Genomic DNA, 17,807 nt, shown 5'->3' on the forward strand with positions numbered 1-17,807 from the left:
AGAAAAATATGAAGAACTTGAAAAATTAAACACCAAGAAAGAAAAATATCCAATTAGCCAATGGGCAGGGTGAATGAACAGATGCTACTGCAAAATGGACAATCAATACATGACCAGAATGCTTGACTTCATTAGCAATCATAGAAATGCTAATCAAATCTACATGAAGAATCCACCTCACCCCAGCCAGAAAACCAAAATCAAGAACAGCTAGCAAGAATAAGGGGTAGCAACCTACATCCTCTGGCAGCTGATGGAAACAGATGCAGAGACCCCCAGCCACACATTCAGCAGAGCCCAGGAAACCCTCAGAAGAGGAGGGGAGAAGGATTGTAGGAGTCAGAGAGGTCAAGGACACCAGAAGAACATGGCCCACAGACTCAATTAAGTATCACTCTTAGGGGTTCACAGAGACAGAAGTGAAAATTGTGGAGCCTGACTGGGGCTGAAATAAGTCCTCTACATACGTTGTGGATGTGTAGCTTAGTGAACGGGGTTGTCTCTGACTCTTTGGCCTGCTTTTGAGTCCCTTTTCCTCCTTCGGATTTGCCTAGTCTGGCAAGGGTGGGTGCACAGTCTAATTTTATCTTATTTTGCCATGTTACGTTGATATCCTGTGAGGCCTGCTCTTTTCTGAAGGGAAACAGAGAAGCAGTGGATCTAGGGGAGAGGGGAGGGGAGTGTAGGCTGTGTTTGGATGTATTGTATAAGGGAATAAAAAATGAACGAGGGCAAAGACTTTATTCATACTAGTGGGAATATAAAATTCATTGAATCTTTTAGTTTTAAAACTATTTAAACATTTTTGTTTATTGTTGTGTGCATGCTTATGCCTTAGTACCCACATGGAACTCAGAAAGCAACACTCGGCAATCAGTTCTCTCCTTCTACTGTGGCTTCTGGGGCTAAAATTCAGGCCACCTGGCTTGCACCCAAGTGCATTTACCTGTGTACTTCAACTCCTGTTTTTAATTAATTAATTAATTAATTGACATCTCAAACACTGCCCCTCCTCCTGGTCCCCCCTCACATAGTTCCTTCCCCATCCCTGCCAGAGTCCTTTAGGTGGGAAATGAGGTGGAAGCTTTGCCTAGGATGATGTGGTTAATGGGTAAGAGCATGTAGTGCACAGGGGCCAGTTTATTTAGAAGATGGAGTTACTGGAGCACTGTGATGGATTGCCTATAGAATTTTAGGGAAGAAGGGTGATGGAAGTTTCGTTCTCATTCTCTCTAGTAACTGTAAGAAGACACAGGAGAATCTTCAGGCCTACGGGCTTGGTAAAGATTTAGATGGATGGCAAGGGTATGAGTATATGAGAGGGGAAAGGCCAAAAGCTACATACTATATCCTTCTGTTTATTGAACACTCATTTAGTGACAAAACTGTAGAGATGGAAAACAGTGGTTGCTGGGGCTTAGAGATGTGTGGCGTGGTTCTATGAGAGTAGCTCCTGGGAAGTTTTGTGGTGATGGAATAGTTGTTTATGTACATTGGTTGGCAGGTACATCTAATAAAATGTATACATTAAACCAGTGTCAAATTTCTGGTTCTGCTATTGTTCTGTAGTTATGTAACCTTTAACTATGGGGACAAATGAAGGTACCTGGGAAACTCCATTCTGTTTTCCTGGCTTCCGGTCAATCTATACTTTATTTATAACTTTTGTTTAACTTTTTTAAAAGTATAAAACACAATTCCCAGCAATATAGAAAGCATTCAACCTAGTGTTCCTATAATTAAAACCATATATCTCCCTTCCATCTTTCCATCCTTCCAAAAACACTCCAGGGGATTTTTGTGTTTACCTTGTGGGCAGGAAAATGAAGGGCCTTGTACTGAGCCTTCCTAATGCTAGAGTTCCTTGTGTTGCGGTGACCCCCAGCAGTAAAATTATTTCACTGCTACTCCATAACTAAGTTTGCTAGTGCTATGAATCATAATGTAAATATCTCATGTGCAGGATATTGATCCCTCCAGAGGGGTCACAGCCCACAGTTTGAGAACCACTGACTTAGGGTAACTTGTGACTGTGACTTCAGGAAATTATGAGTATTACATAAGAGGACCAGAGGAAGGACAGAGAGGGTACGTGAATACATGAAGCCTTTTTTTTAGAAAGCAAAATGATAATGAAGAAATAGCTAACTAAAAGCTAGAATAACAGATGGAATACTTTGAAGTGGCTTTGAAAGACTCAGGACGTCTTTGACAGATTTTGGATTTATTCAGATTAACTGACTCCAAGTTTGCATTCATAAATGGCCAAGAAACTTTTACAGTGAAAACCCCTGTTCCAGGCACGTGGGTGTTCTCCTAGTAGGGTGTAGCACTCCACCAATAAGTCCCTTCTGAACAAAATGAACTGTTTAAGGTTAATATGATGTTTGTAGAGCAGGTTTAGTTTTAGGGTAAGACCGGGCAGAAGATCCACAGGCTTCTCATATAATCCTCATTCTATATACAAGCGTAAGCTCTCTCATAATCAGCATCCCCTCCAGTGATCCATTTAAGTTGGTGAATCCCCCCTGGCACCTCATTACTACAAAATGTCTGCAGTTCCCACTGGTGATGTACACTGAACATTCTACAATACACAATCACTAAATAGTACCACACAGTGTGGTTCTTCTCCCACATTCTGCCAGTTCATTGCCACCTTGCATTTAGCCCCCTGGCAACCACTGATCTCTATATTGTTGCTACAGTTTTGTCTTTTACCAGAATGTCAATAGCTGGATCTATAAAGTATTTCGTCTTTTCAAATGTTTTTTTTTTTTTTTCTCACTAAGTAGTGTCTTCTATGTCTTTCCATGGCTTGACAGCTGTTTCTGGGTGTATTTCTTTTTAACGTGCCAAATATTCCATTTTCTTGATAAACCACTGTTCCTTTGTATATTTGCATTTAGAACACCTTGGTTGCTTTGAGGTTTGAGCAATTATGAATAAAGCTGTGATAAACATTCATACGCACGGTTTTGTGTAGGCACAAGTTTTCAGTTCATTTGAAAAACACTGAACTTGGCAGTTGCTGAGTCATATGTTAACATATTAGTTTTGCAAGAACTTGACAGCCTCTTTCTTATCAAGTCTGAACCACTTTGCATTGCCATCAAGCAGTAGGTGAGGGTTTCTATGGCTCCACAGTCTCATTAGCATCTGTTGTCGCCATTATTCTAGATTGTGAACTTTGTTAATTAATTTATTTATTTGCAATTCTGCCAAAGAAACATAGGGTCTCATACATGCTCAGCAAGCACTCTCCCAAGGACCTACTTCGTCCTTATTTTAATTCGAAGTTTCCTAGTGACATCTGATGCCACACTCTTCATCTGTATAGCTTCTCTGGAGGGTGTCTACTAAGATCTTTAGAGCATCTTCTACTGAGTTTTCATTTCTTGCTCGACATCTTTTTTAAATTCCTTTTCTATTTTATTATCATTAAAATATATCTATATATTTATATAGATATTACAATCAGAAATTTTTATGGATATTTTCTTTATTTACATTTCAAATATAATCCCCTTTCCTGGTTTTACCCCCTCCTGGAAACCCCCTATACCATGCCCCCTCCCCCTGCTTCTGTGAGAGTGTTCCTCCACTCACCCACCCACTCCCACCTCCCAGCCCTCGATTCCCCTACAGTGGGGCATCTATCAAGCCTTCATAGGACCAAGGACCTCTCCTCCCATTGATGCATGACAAGGCCATCCTCTTCTTGCTCAATATCTTAAGGATTTGTTATACTTCAGATAACAGTGTTTTATCATCTGTAACTCAGAAAATATAGTTTCACTCAGTCTGTGGCTTGTCTTCTCATTCTTTTAGCCTTTTCCAGAAGAGACAGATTTTATTGTAATCAAGTAAAAGTTATCAATCATTTCTTTTCTTTTCTTTTCTTTTTTTTTTTTTTGAGTTTTTGGAGACTGGGTTTCTCTGTGTATCCCTGGCTGTCCTGGAACTCACTCTGTAGACTAAGCTGGACTCGAATTCAGAAATCTGCCTGCCTCTGCCTCCCAAGTGCTGGGATTAAAGGCATGTGCCACCACCACCCGGCTCAATCATTTATTTCATGCAGGCTACCTTTGCTGTTGTAGCCAAAAACCCATTACTATAGCAAAGACGATAGAGATTTTTATTTTATGTCTCTTTCTGGGAATTGCATTGTTTTGCATTTTACATTCAAGTCTATGACCAAGCTTGAGTGTTGGGGGTGCATCTGGACATGCTAATTTTGTGAAAGGTTTACAGAGGAAAAAATTAAAGTCCCTTAAGATAACCAAACAAGTTTAATATCTAAATGCAGAGAAACCAATACATGAAAGCACTGAAGGAAGACTAGTGCTTGCTGTTGATTCCGGGTTATGGAAATTTGAAGAGAGGGGAATGAGAGGAAGGGAGGAAAGGAGGGAGAGTGAGACACAGAGACAGAGAGACTGTGCCCTCTGTAACAGTCGAACTGTGCCCAAAACCACAGAAATGGCTAAACGTCGCCCTCTTCGGGCTAAGGTGGGGATTGCAGCTTTCTTATCGTTTTGCCAGTTAACAGCTCTTAAGGCTGTCCTCATTCTAGAAAAACATTCTCTAAATGCCCTGTCAGAACTGGCCCTGGCTGCCAATCAAATCGAAACTAGAGCAAATCCAAAAGTCTGTAAAGCCTCCCCAAGTCCCAGAACCAAAGCCCAGCTTCTGTGCTTTCAATCAGTCTTTTCTCAAGATGACCATAATTGCTGCTGGTGAGAGGAGCAAAGGAGAGGAAGAAGAAAACCATAGTGGTTCTTTTCTACATGATTTACTCTTGGTTTCAAATTTCTCACTTGAAATAAATAAGGACGCCTTGTTTGGGTCTCTGAACGACAGTGACATCTTACTAATTGAAAAAGAAAACCATACATACCGTGCAGTAACAATGGTCTAATGGGTAGTTGTAGTTTCCCTTCGTCCTTATGACAAAAAAAAAAAAATGAGCAAAGTAGAAAATTAACCCTCCGAGTAAAACTGGCAGGGAGGCAGTTTGTTTAGTTTTAAAGTAGCATTGGTTTCCTAATTATGTGCTAATTGCTTTGCCTTATCTGTTCATTAACAAAGGTCAGGGAAACTTCTACTTAGTTATAGCCTGTTAGGTATTTATGTGAGCTTAGCATTTTACTTGAAAATGACTTATTTTAAAGGTGCTTATAAATCAGATTTACTCTTAGGAGGATGCATGACTTTCTAGTATTTGAGAAGTGAGGAGCCCAGCTGCCTATTTCATGCCATCAGGGGTCTCAAATGCTGGCTCCTGGGTTGAATAGAAGTAAGGAAGAGAAGGAACAATCAGAATATGGTTTGGCCAGCAATCTGAGGAAGGAAAATCCAAGGAGACAGTGGAATCTTGAGTGATATCTGGGCTATGAGGTCTGCAGAGGAACCCTAGAGAGTATGGAAGTAGAGTCTGACTAGGAAATTAAAAATGAAAGTTGTCAAGGCAAAGGCTGAACTGGGCTGAGCTGAACTAGAACCAGCGAGGTGAGGACCTAGACCACGTAGATGAGGCACCATGGCCTGAGTGCAGCGGAAGGTAACAATTCCACATTCGTAGCTATTTCCCTAGCTTTAGGAATGGAGCACCAAGTTGATAACAGAATTAAAAAAAATATTTTTATTTGTTCTTTGAGAATTCCACACAAAACACACACATGATCTGTTGCTGATCAAACCCATTCTCAGATCTCTCTCACCTAACTCCTCCCAGTTCACCCCAACCATATCTCCCTCCCATCTTTATGTATCCACCTTTTTAAACCTCTGAATTCAATTGGTGCTGCTAGTATGTATATGGGGCCATAAAGATGGCATTGTTTATCTTGAAGGGCAATGAGTCACACAACACTCCCAGAATATGACCATATAAACTCTACTGACTCGTGGCACATTACCAATGAGTTTGAACCTACATTTGGAAAGGATTTGGCCCTGTAGTTTTACTGATTTGGTAGTATTTAGGGCTGTCTGTGCTATCTGGTTAATGTCGGCCTCGTGTGTGAGCTGAAAAGTATGCCCAAACGTGTCTTTTTTTATGAAGGAAATAGGTAGAACTAGTATTTTCTTCTTTAACTGTTTTCATAGAATTCACCAGTGAAGTCATTTTGGTCCTGGCTGTTTTATTGTAGAATTTTAAATTACCAAATCTATTTCCTAAATAAAAATAGTGAGACAAACTTTTTAAAAATAGATAAAATTAAGGAGGCATGAGGAAAAACTTCACTCTCTTAGATTTGATTTACATCTCTCACTGGCTGAAAGTCAAGAATTTTAATACAACCGATGAAGTCATTGCAAAGACAACCTGTAAAACAACTATATATAATTTACTTTTGAGAACTATCTCAGGTAAGAATTTGAAAGCAGTTATGTATATGTACAAAGGTTTCATTTTTAAAAAAATTCATTATTCAGGGGTGTGTGTGGGGGGGAACCCTCTAGAAAGCCCCAGAGACCTGGGATGTGAGAGGCTCCCAGGACTCAATGGGAATGATCTTAACGGAAATACCCAACAGTGGGGAGATGGAACCTGAAGAGACCACCTCCAGTAGATAGACATGGTCCCCAGTGGAGGGATGGGGCCTCCCACCCATCTCAATTTTTTTAACCCAGATTTGTTCCTGTGTAAAAGAAATACACGGACAAAAATGGAGCAGAGATTGAAGGAAAGGCCATCCAGTGACCTGCCCAACTTGGGATCCATTCCATGGGTGGGCACCAAACCCTGATGCTCTTACTGCTGCTATAGTATGCTTATAGACTGGAGCCTAGCATGGCTGTCCTCTGAGAGGCTCTACCGGCAGTTGACTGAGACAGATGAAGAGATTTATAGCCAACCATTGGACTGAGGTTGGGGACCCCCGTGGAAGAGTTAGAGGAAGGATTGAAGGAACTGAAGGGGATGGCAACCCTATAGGAAGAACAATGTCAATTAAGCCAGACCCCTGGGAGTTACCAGAGACTAAGCCACAAACCAAAGAACATACATGAGCTGGTCCAAGGCCCAGCACATATTTATCAGAGGACTTCTTTGTCCTCAGTAGGAAAGGATGTGTCTAATCCTGTAGAGACTTGATGCCCCAGGAAAGAGGGATGATGGGGAGTGAGGGAGTCAGAGAACACCCTCTCAGAGGCAAAAGAGATGGGGAGGGGGTGAATTCTTGGAAGGGGGACCGGGAAGGGGGGCAACATTTGGAATGTAAATAAATCAAACAATTTTTAAAAAGAAACCCATTATTTTGTATAATCATGTATGCTAATGCAATACTAAAATAGTATTAAAGCAACACATGAGGCCAAAATATGTTTTAAACTCTTGTGAGCTTTCATTTTTTACATTATCAGCACAACTTTGTCATCTCTAAATCTGTTCCATGTACTCATAAACCATTTACAGTCTCATTTGTAAAGAAGAATAAACCAGCTCATTTATTCTTAATTTTGAAACTTGACTTAATCTTTCAAATTGGCTAGAAATTACATCCACAGAATAATGTAGCTTCCAACGAGACACATGTGTAGCTCTTCTTAAGACACTTAAGCCTGTGTGTTTATTCATGCCCACACTCCTTGAGTGGGTTGTCTCGCTTCATTAATAAACTCTAAATCAGCCTCAAACTGGTTTGTCCAAAATTCTTTTCTGTGGCATAAGTCAAGGTCCTAGTTGCATTTCCTCTGCTGAAGACTACTCGGATCACTTAATTCACATTAGATAAATTGGAACAGCTTCTAGTTTTAAGGAATTGGTTTGAAATGGTCAAAGATATGTGTAGAGCGGTTAGGGTTAGACCTTAGGGTACCTTTGGTATATACAGTGTCGGTACTGGCACAGTCTGTTTCATTTAATTTTTTTTTTCTGTTTATCTTGAAAGCTTGAGAAGGGCCTGTGAGTTTCATTGTTCTTTTCAAAAACTCTGGGTTTTTGTTTGTTTGTTTTGTTGTTGTTTTTCCTTTTGTTTTCTGTTTTTAATTTGATTGTTTTGTTTTCTTTGCTCATTATTGTTTTCTTCTTTCTACATGATGTGGGTTCAACTTACTGTTCTTTTTTGTAGCTTTTTGGAGTAAAAACTTAGCCCCTTGGTTAAAGATCTAATGATGCAAATGTAGATCTCTGAATTACTTTCATGGCAGCCCATCAACATGTTCTAAATTATATTGCTATCTCCACTGAAAACAGCTTCTACCTTCTTTGGAATCTTCCTCATTGACCCATCACTTACCGAGAAATATGCTGCCCAGTTTTGAAGCACATCATTTGTGCTTTTTGTCTTATCTTTCTGTTACTGATTTCTAGCTTGATTCTATCAGAGTCAGAGAACATACTGTGATTTCAGTTCCTTTTAGTTTGTGAGACTCATTTTATGACTCAGTATATGGCAACTTCAGCAAATGTTCAGATAGACTTGAAAGGACTATGTCTTTGTAGTGGGTGGACTGTCCTTTAAATGTACATTAGATCTGCTTGGTTGGTGTTCTCTATAACCTGTATTGATTTTTGTCTCAGCTACATTTTGAATCAGGTTTGGGGAAATGCAGTGTAGTAGCCTTTATTTAATATCCTTTGCTCCAGGCACTGAACAAGGGATGGTGAAAACAGGACCTAAGAAACACTGGATATAAAGGTCTGCCTAATTCAAAGGCCTTCTCACACACAGGTGCAGAACATAGTGGGTTTTAGGCACCCAAAATTCATATTCAGGGGAAGAGCCACCTCAGAGAAAACGCTTTTAGATGATTAAGTCTTTTGCACTCAGAGAGTGAGATAAACTGGCCTGCAAGAGTGTTTAAGTAGGAAAGAGAGGAAAGGGCTCAGACAAGGAAGCAGGACATGGGAGTACCTATTACAATTCTTTGGTCATTAGTCTTTCTTAGGGACAGCCTCCAGCTTTATGAGTTCTGAGAGCTTAGCCTTGGGTAAAGATTCTCAGAATGCTGGCACTTCCTACAGGAACAAAGGAGATCTTAATATACCTCCACTAGCAAGAATTTGGCATTTGCTCTCGGTTGATCCTTCTCAGCCTTATGATCATTAGCATCTGGGCAGTTTCCTTGGCATCAAACACCCAAGAAAATCATTAGAGAGACAACATCTTTTGGTCCCTGGAGCAGTGCTAGCTGCAGTTTCCTGCAGGCACTTACTTGTTTATTCGATGCCCAAGAAGCACATTGCTTTCTCCTCCTACCTGTACTTTCTCATTGGCTCTATTGTGTCCCTAACCCACTCATTTGCCTGAAGCATTTTATCTGAAAAATCAGGTGGGGGCAAAGACATGAGACATTGTGAGGAGATACATGAGAACCCCAGGTTCCTTGAGCTGTGTCTTCTCATTCCTCCTCTCCCCTCCCTAAAGGACAGCTGAAGCACAGGTAGCTAACTCCTGAGTGGGCTGGGAAGAGGGGGGCAAGGAGCAAAGTAGAAAGCAATCCAATGTAGTGGTTCTTAATCACCAATTCTAGGCATTTGGTAGAATGATTTTGGTCCTTCATCCTAGGAGGGGGAGGAGGAAGAGGAGGAGGAGTAAGAGGAGGGGAAGAGGAGGAGGAAGAGAAGGAGGAGGAGAAAGAGGAGGAGTAAGAGGAGGAGGAGGAAGAGGAGGAGGAGGAGGAGGGGGAGGAGGAGGAGGAGGAAGAGAAGGAGGAGGAGGGGGAGGAGGAGGAGGGGGAGGAGGAGGAGAAGGAAAAATGTGCCCTTGAAATAATCTCATAATTATGCCTTCAGTTTTAGGGGTGTTTGAACTCTCCAAAGGAGTAGTCCTTGAGCCCCATTTTAAGCCATCTTGTTCAGAGGGACAACACTAAATGCACAAAAAATATGCAAGGCAGCCCCTCTGGTTTTGGGGGTGTTTGTTGTTGTTTTGCTTTGTTGTTGTTGTTGTTGTTGTTGTTGTTGTTGTTGTTGTTGTTTTGACACAGGGTCTCACTATGTAACCAGTCTTGCATAGACTTCTCCATCTTTGCTGCTCAGTTCCCAGAGTGTTGAATTATAGGCAAAAACCAACTGAGGGCCAGGCAGTTATGCCATAGTGATAGCTCTATTCCTACTTCTGCAGCTCTTGATCACCTCTTAACCTTTGCCTTTGTATCCATTATCCCACATTGGATCTCACTGATTTATACAACAAGTCCCTAGCAATTTAGATTATTTTAAGGGCATAAAAATCATTGATTTTTCTGGGTATCATAATGCTTAGAAACAGGGTGTAATGTATCTTGTGTGATGTGTCTGCAGCTTTGTGCAAAATAAAGCATAAAAGATAAGTCACAAGGGTAAGAGAATGCTATAGAAAATATTTTACTTGGCCCTCTTGCTCCATCTAGTCAGTCATCCTGGTGTGTGTGTGTGTGTGTGTGTGTGTGTGTGTGTGTGTGTGTGTGTGCTGCCCAGGGTTGTGTCCACATGAAGGCCTTTAACAGCATTCTTCAGACAACTTACTTTTTTTTTTGAGACAGGGTTTCCTACGGTTTTGGAATTCATTAAGGAACCCCAGAGATCCACACATCTCCACTTCCCCTAAAGCAGAATAACAAGTGAGATTGAGAGCCAGGTTTACATTCATCTCTGTACATGACTGTATCCAAGAGCATTCAGCAACTGTTAAGCCTGGGAAAAGGCTGTTGTTAAAGTCCAGACTTCAAAACAGTAGTAGACAAATAATTCCAGGTCCTGCATCCAGAAGATACCTCTGGAGATCATAAAAGACCCATTTTCCTGAAGATACATTAGATGCTGGGTCCGATTCCCCATATGGGGGGCTCTGTGCTCTAATGATTCTGATGACAAATCTATGGTCACCCTGGGGGAGGCAGTTGGTTTCTGCAATGCCTTGGAATGACTGAGACCTACACTCTGTTTCTTCAGGTCCTGGTTTCAGAACCTAGACCCAGAGAAGGCGATGCAATCTGTTCATGGAGTACAGTAAATGAATCTTTTAAAGGACAAAACCAGCCAACCAACCCATACCTACCTATATCTCAGTCAGCTATGCAGTTTTTCTTCTTCAATTTTTAAAGTTCTTCAATTATTTTTTAAGTTGTTAGGATCCTGCCATAGTCCACACTCAAACAGTACAAGACACTCCCTTGTCTGTTCCCACCCATCCATTTTTTTTCTGATGGATATTCTGTTTTATTTTCTGTTTTATTACTTCCCTCTCAAAGTTTGGACTAGCATTTTTGCCGTGTTTGTGATCTTTTCCTGCAAACACAGAAATGTTTGTTCTTCCCTTGGAACAAGGGCATTGCGGTGCAGAATAGGTCTTCCTGCTTCAAGGCCCTGTTCTGCAAGGCTTGGTAGCATTTTTTTTTAAATGCCAAGTAGCTCAAGGAAACTAATGCATTCCATCTGGGGTCCTGGATAAGTGTCTCTTGTCACAGTCTTGCTTCTTTTTTAGTTAGAAAAACCATATTACCTACCCATCTCAAACAGATGAGTCAAGCAGATACAGTATGTTGAGAATTTGTGAGACTGGTTTATGAGAAAGCTTTAAATGTCAGGAGGGAGAGTTTGACCTCAGTGCAGTTTCTGTATATAATGGCTCAATGTCATAGGCATTACAGTAGATTCTGGCTTCAATGCAAGCTCTGTTCCTTGATCAATTCTCTTTACTTCCCTGGGGCTCTGCTTCCTCTGATGTTATGTAAAAATAATCACTTGCTATCAAGAATTGGATGAGGACCTTATTGGTTGCCATAGTGATCATGACCAAGAACAAGAAGCACTTACCATCAGCCATACCTTCAATTGCTCCTTTTATATTGATTGCCTTGTAACAAAAGCTCTGGACAGATCTGTTTACTTAATTGTCTAGACGGGGTGGCAGCTAGAGTGGGGGCTATATGCTGATGGCTGTGGACATATATCTGTAAGGGCCTCAGCTGCACCATACTGCCCAGTAAGCAGTGGCCCCAGGGTCTGTTCCAAGACTCCCATATCCCCCTGACATTTTGCATGGATACTGCAGCCTGAATTTGGGGAGAAATGTCCTTAATGCTATGGATTTTCATGCTTTCACTATTCTGGTCTGTTCCCAGCTTTTCTGTGCTTGTTTCCTAGAAGGTAATGTAGGCAAAAGTACTAAAATAACAGGACACCATTCAGGGTCATCATAAAGAAATCAAAGAGACCACACATATGATTCCACTGACACAAACTTCTGGCAAGCACATAGAGATAGAAGATAGATTAGTGCTTTCTTGGGCCTGGAGAAGGCAGAAATGGAGAATGATTGCTAATAGGTACAGTTTCCTTTGGGAGTGATGAAATGTTCCAAAATTATTGTGCTGATGGATGAATAACTCTCTAAATAGACTAAGAAACCCAATGTAGTATACACTTTAAAGTTGCGAAAGCTATGATATGTGAATTGTATCTCAATAAACCTGTCATTAAAAAAACAAACGATCAAGCATATTTCTTTACCTATGGCTCCTATGAAGCATGCACACACAGACACAGAGGGAACACTGCAGGTGCTGAATTTTCACTGAGGATCTGCTTGTATTACTGTATTAATATTTAGCAACAGCTTTCCAGTCTTCTAAATCTTCATTCACAAAGAGTAAATCACCTTGGAAAGGTGTGTGTGTGTGTGTTTCTATGTATGTATCCTTTTTTTTTTTTTTCAGATGATGAGGCTCCAAAATGGAAAAATCTATGGAAACAAAAAAGAGGCAAAAACACCCTATGGAGGCCAGTGCACAAACTTCAAATAACCCAAAGTTTCAACTTTGGCTGAGAAGCCCTGGTGTTAGGAGAAACGGTGTTCATGTCATTTCTCTCAGATTCTAAGCGTGGGTACATTTGTGCTCCACATTTGCTAGACATTCCATTCATCTTTGCAGTTTGAATGAGCTATCAAGGATGATCATAAAGCATGACCCAGAACACACCTTCTCCCATGCATCAGAGACTCAGATCCCTTCACAGATGTATAAAATTCAGTTCGATAAATCATGTGCCCACCCTACACAGTCACCAGAAAAGAACAAGACAGCTTCTCGGGCAGGCTTCTCACCCTCTCTGTGTGGTTGCTCCTGGGAGCAAGATTTTATTGGGTGCCAAAATACTCCAGGAAAAGGAATATGTAAGATGCATATTGCCCAGCTTCATGTCTGCCCTAGCAGCTCTGCTGCTGAGTCACACTGCGAGGCCTTGGCAATCTTAGTGAAGCAAAGGCATTATCATGTTTCCCAAGCTCCATGATGTTTTATATCTGCACTCCTATTATGGTCTGTCAACATTACAGCCCATCTGCCCCGAGGACCTGGAGAACTAATGCAGGGCTCTGTCACAGACTCAGTGTGCAGCTCTGACTATCAGCTTTCCCTTTGTGAAATATCACTCTTGTAAACTGAGGGAGTCGGTGTAGCTCATAGCTATCGAATGCATTTTCCATATGGTGCATTCACTTAGAAGAACAGATCTCAGAGGTGGAAGGATTAATGTGGAGACCAAGGCTGAGAATCAAGCAATAGGAAACTGCCAGAGGCAGAGGGGCAAAAAGGATCTGTTTAGTAAGAAGTCACTCACAATTCAACTTGAAGCTTATCTAGGCTATTTTTTTTTAATGCCAGTGATTTGGGAATTGGAGAGTGTTTCTGTTTTCCCTGGATTAAGTTTGTTAACTGAGGGACTTGGGAGTTCCATAGGTTGGCAAAGTGCATGTCATACAAGCACAGAGACATCTATTCCCAGTACCCATGTAAAAAAAACTGGACACTGTGGCAAACTTTTGTAATCCAAATACTGGGGAGGCGGAAACAAGTGTGTCCAGGAGTATCACTGGACAGCCAACCTACATAAGTTGCAGGTTAGTTACAAAAGGAGGGAGAATTATTCTAAAGGTTGACCTGTGATCTCCATGTGCACATACGCATGTGTATACAAGTACACAGGCACACATACATGCACATACATGTACATACATGCACATACATGTACATACTTGTACATACACAACACACATCATTTTTTATACTTAAATAATTAAAAACAGATTTATATATGTTTTTACCAGGCAGTCTTTAATCCCACCACTTCAGAAGCAGAAGCAGGTACATCTCTAAGAGTTCTAGGCCAGTCTAGTCTATACAGTGAGTTCCAGGACAGCCAGGGCTACAGAGAGAAACTGTGAGTCAAAAAATAAGATTTATTTGATTAGGTTGTTTGTTTGCATGAATGTCTGTGCACTATGTGCATATAGTGTTCAGAGAAGCCATAAGAAAACATCAGATCCCCTAAGACTCAAGGTATAGACAGTTGTTAGCTGTGATATGACTGGAGGGACTCAACCCGGGTCCTCTAGAAGACTAGCCAGTGCTCTTAACTGCTGAGTCATCTTTCCAACTCCATAAATGAATTATCAAAACAAACAAACAAACAAAAAAAGAAACCAAACATGAAACTAAAAATGATGGGAAAAAAGGGTGTTGAGGAAAGGAAGGGAAAGAAATAGAAAGAAATAGAATAGATTTAGAATAGAATAGAACAGATGTAATGTGAAATTGGAAAAGGAGTGACTGGGTGTAGAAGGGTATAAGGAAGTGGAGGAAGGGTAGAGAATTAGCTGAAAAGGTCAACAAAACAAATTATATTTGAAACTGCCTATACCAACCTCAATCTCCTAGACTCGATCAATCTTCCTGTCTCGACATCTTAAGTAGCTGAGACTACATCTTTGGACAGCTGCATCTGGCTGAAACTTTCCCTTTTTATAACTGTTCCATAACAAAGGAAAGGAATCATCTCTCACAATTAGTGGAGGACACTGAGAACACCTTTCATAATGCTACCACACTTCCCACGAAGACCATCTTTACTCTCTGGAAAGCAGAGATGCTTTCTGTCTTCAAACCTCTTCAGTGCTAGACTTTGACAACAAGCGTGTGTGTGTTTGTGTGTGTGTGTGTGTGTGTGTGTGTGCGCGCGCGCGCGCATGTGCACGTGACAGGAATAAGTCAATGTGGTCGAACTTGCACCCTATATTGCTATAGTCCTAGCCCCAAGCCCAACCACTGCAGACTGGCCAGCCTTCAGGCACCAGCTGTTGTCATGGCTTCCTATTGTCTCCCCTGTCTCCATCAGATAAGCGCAATTCTGGATCAAATACTGTCACTATGTCTTAGGAACATTCAACGAACCTGGAATGGCCTGCAGAATGGATTTCTTTCCTTTTCCCTCGTTACCAAGGGCAACACAGTCAGTGGATGTGTGGCAGATCTCTACGTAGCCTTCTCTCTTCAACTATGCAACACACATTTACATCCTGTGTGATGATATCTCACAGACATAATAGAGTAATGTGGTTAGGGAGATGAACTCAGGGTCCAGACAATCTGGTTTTCAGTTCCAGTGTTGTCACTACCTGAATGAACAGGGCCTCTGGAAGGCATGTGAACAGTTACTCAGTCCCCTCTGGAAAATAGAGGTCATAATACTCATCTCAAAGGGCCATTTTAGAAATGAGATGAGAATGCCACCTTCAGAGCACAATGTCTGATACACAGCAAATGCTCAATCAGTTAGTGATCCCTCATATTATTGCACAGAGTCTGGCACATAGCACATGGGTGAATCGTATTGGAGTGAGCATTTAAACACAGTCAGGCCTTAGCAACTCAGGTTACTGGGAAGTCAGGACCAGCCAGGGTGGTCAAGGAAGCTGCTGCCCTTCACTTCATCCTTGCCTCTCGTATCCTATCTTATCTTTTAGGACCTGCCTCACTCCGTGTAATTGCTACATAGATTGTTGAGTTGTCAGGTATTGGTGTTTCCCAATAAACTAAGCTCTGCAAGTGTAGTGGTTTGAATGAGAAGTGCCCCCATAGTCTCGGGCTTCTGAACACTTGGTCCCTAGTTGGTTGTGCTGTTTGGGGAGGTTTAGGAAGGATGGTCTTGTTGAAAAATGATGTCACTGGATGTGGCTTTGACAGCAGGTCTTCCCCTCCTTGCAGTTTGCTCTCTCTGCTTCATGCCAGCAGTTTACTACGTGAATTCTCATCTTGCTGCTCCAGCTGCCACACCTGCTGCGACCTGTTGGGCTTCCCCCACCCCAAGGACTCTTACTCTCTAAAACTCTAAACCAAAGATCAGCTCTTTCTTCTACGGGTTGCTTCAGGTATGATGTTTATCACAGCAACAGAAAAGTAACTAATAAAATGAGGCAAGAAACTACTGGTGGTGTTTTAGGGTTTTTTTTTTATATATGTTCTTTTTTTTATTGGGTATTTATTTCATTTACATTTCCAATGCTATCCCAAAAGTCCCCCAAACCCTCCCCACCCACTCCCCCACCCACCCACTCCCACTTCTTGGCCCTGGCGTTCCCCTGTACTGGGGCATATAAAGTTTGCAAGTCCAATGGGCCTCTCTTTCCACTGATGGCCTACTAGGCCATCTTCTGATTCATATGCAGCTAGAGACACGAGCTCCAGGGGGGTACTGGTTAGTTCATATTGTTGTTCCACCTATAGGGTTGCAGATCCCTTTAGCTCCTTGGGTACTTTCTCTAGCTCCTCCATTGGGAGCCCTGTGATCCATCCAATAGCTGACTGTGAGCATCCACTTCTGTGTTTGCTAGGCCCCGGCATAATCTCACAAGAGACAGCTCTATCCGGGTCCTTTCAGCAAAATCTTGCTAGTGTATGCAATGGTGTCATCGTTTGGAAGCTGATTATGGGATGGATCCCCGGATATGGCAGTCTCTAGATGGTCCATCCTTTCGTCACAGCTCCAAACTTTGTCTCTGTAACTCCTTCCATGGGTGTTTTGTTCCCAATTCTAAGAAGGGGCAAAGTGTCCACACTTTGGTCTTCGTTCTTCTTGAGTTTCATGCGTTTAGCAAATTGTATCTTATATCTTGGGTATCCTAACTTTCTGGGCTAATAACCACACTCCCCAACCTGGACCAGAGCCAAGAAGTAGGTGCTCCAAAATGGTCAGTCAGTTAATTAACAAACAAGTGAGAGAAAATCCAGAAAGGTTGTATGAATTGGATGGCTTTGAAGAACACTTATTTTAGTCCTAGTCACTTAGGAGAGAAGTTGAGGCAGGAAAGTCATAAGTCCAATGCCAGCCTGGGCTACAGAGTGAAATCATCTCTCAAAAACAAACAAAACAAAATACTCCAAAAAGTGTAGATTGAGGAAATAGACCAAAAAAGTTTCTAAATGTGAAAAATAAACCCTGGGAAAGTCCTGCCTGTACAAAGCACTTAGTGACAGGGTGGAGAGGGAAGACTTGTAGCCAGCAAATGGATTCACTTGATAGGAAAAGCAAGAGATTGTCACTCAGCTTTAAGAGGAGAGGACTGAGACTTGGGAAAGTGGATAGTGAGTTACCTTGAACAACAGACCAATTAGGAGTTCATTCTATTGGTTGTAGCTCTGGCTTTTACTATTATTAAAAATGTGCAATATAGTCCTAGAAAGGTATATAATAATACTCAAGTATAATGGAGCATAAGTTAATTGTTGTTTGCCTTCCAAAGAATTCTGCAAGAAGGGAAAGCGACCATTCAATGGGCTGCTCAAAAGAGAAAATGATTACAACAAGCCTTACTCATCTCCAGGGTTCCTGAACCTGCACTCCAAACTATTTAGAGTTTGCTTCACCACAGAATGTATCTTCCTTATGAAACAATTTGCAAAACACATGATCCTCCGTCAGATTTCTTGGGTTTAAATCTTTATTACGTTGTCTTTGATTTTTACTTACTTGTTTTTGTTTTGTTTGTTTCTGGTTTTGTTGTTTGGTTGGTTTTGCTTGTGTGGTTTCTAATAAT

The sequence above is a fragment of the Mus caroli genome, unplaced genomic scaffold (assembly GCF_978045245.1).
Source record: "Mus caroli unplaced genomic scaffold, Mus_caroli_1 scaffold_5, whole genome shotgun sequence".
NCBI classification, from domain to species: domain Eukaryota; kingdom Metazoa; phylum Chordata; class Mammalia; order Rodentia; family Muridae; genus Mus; species Mus caroli.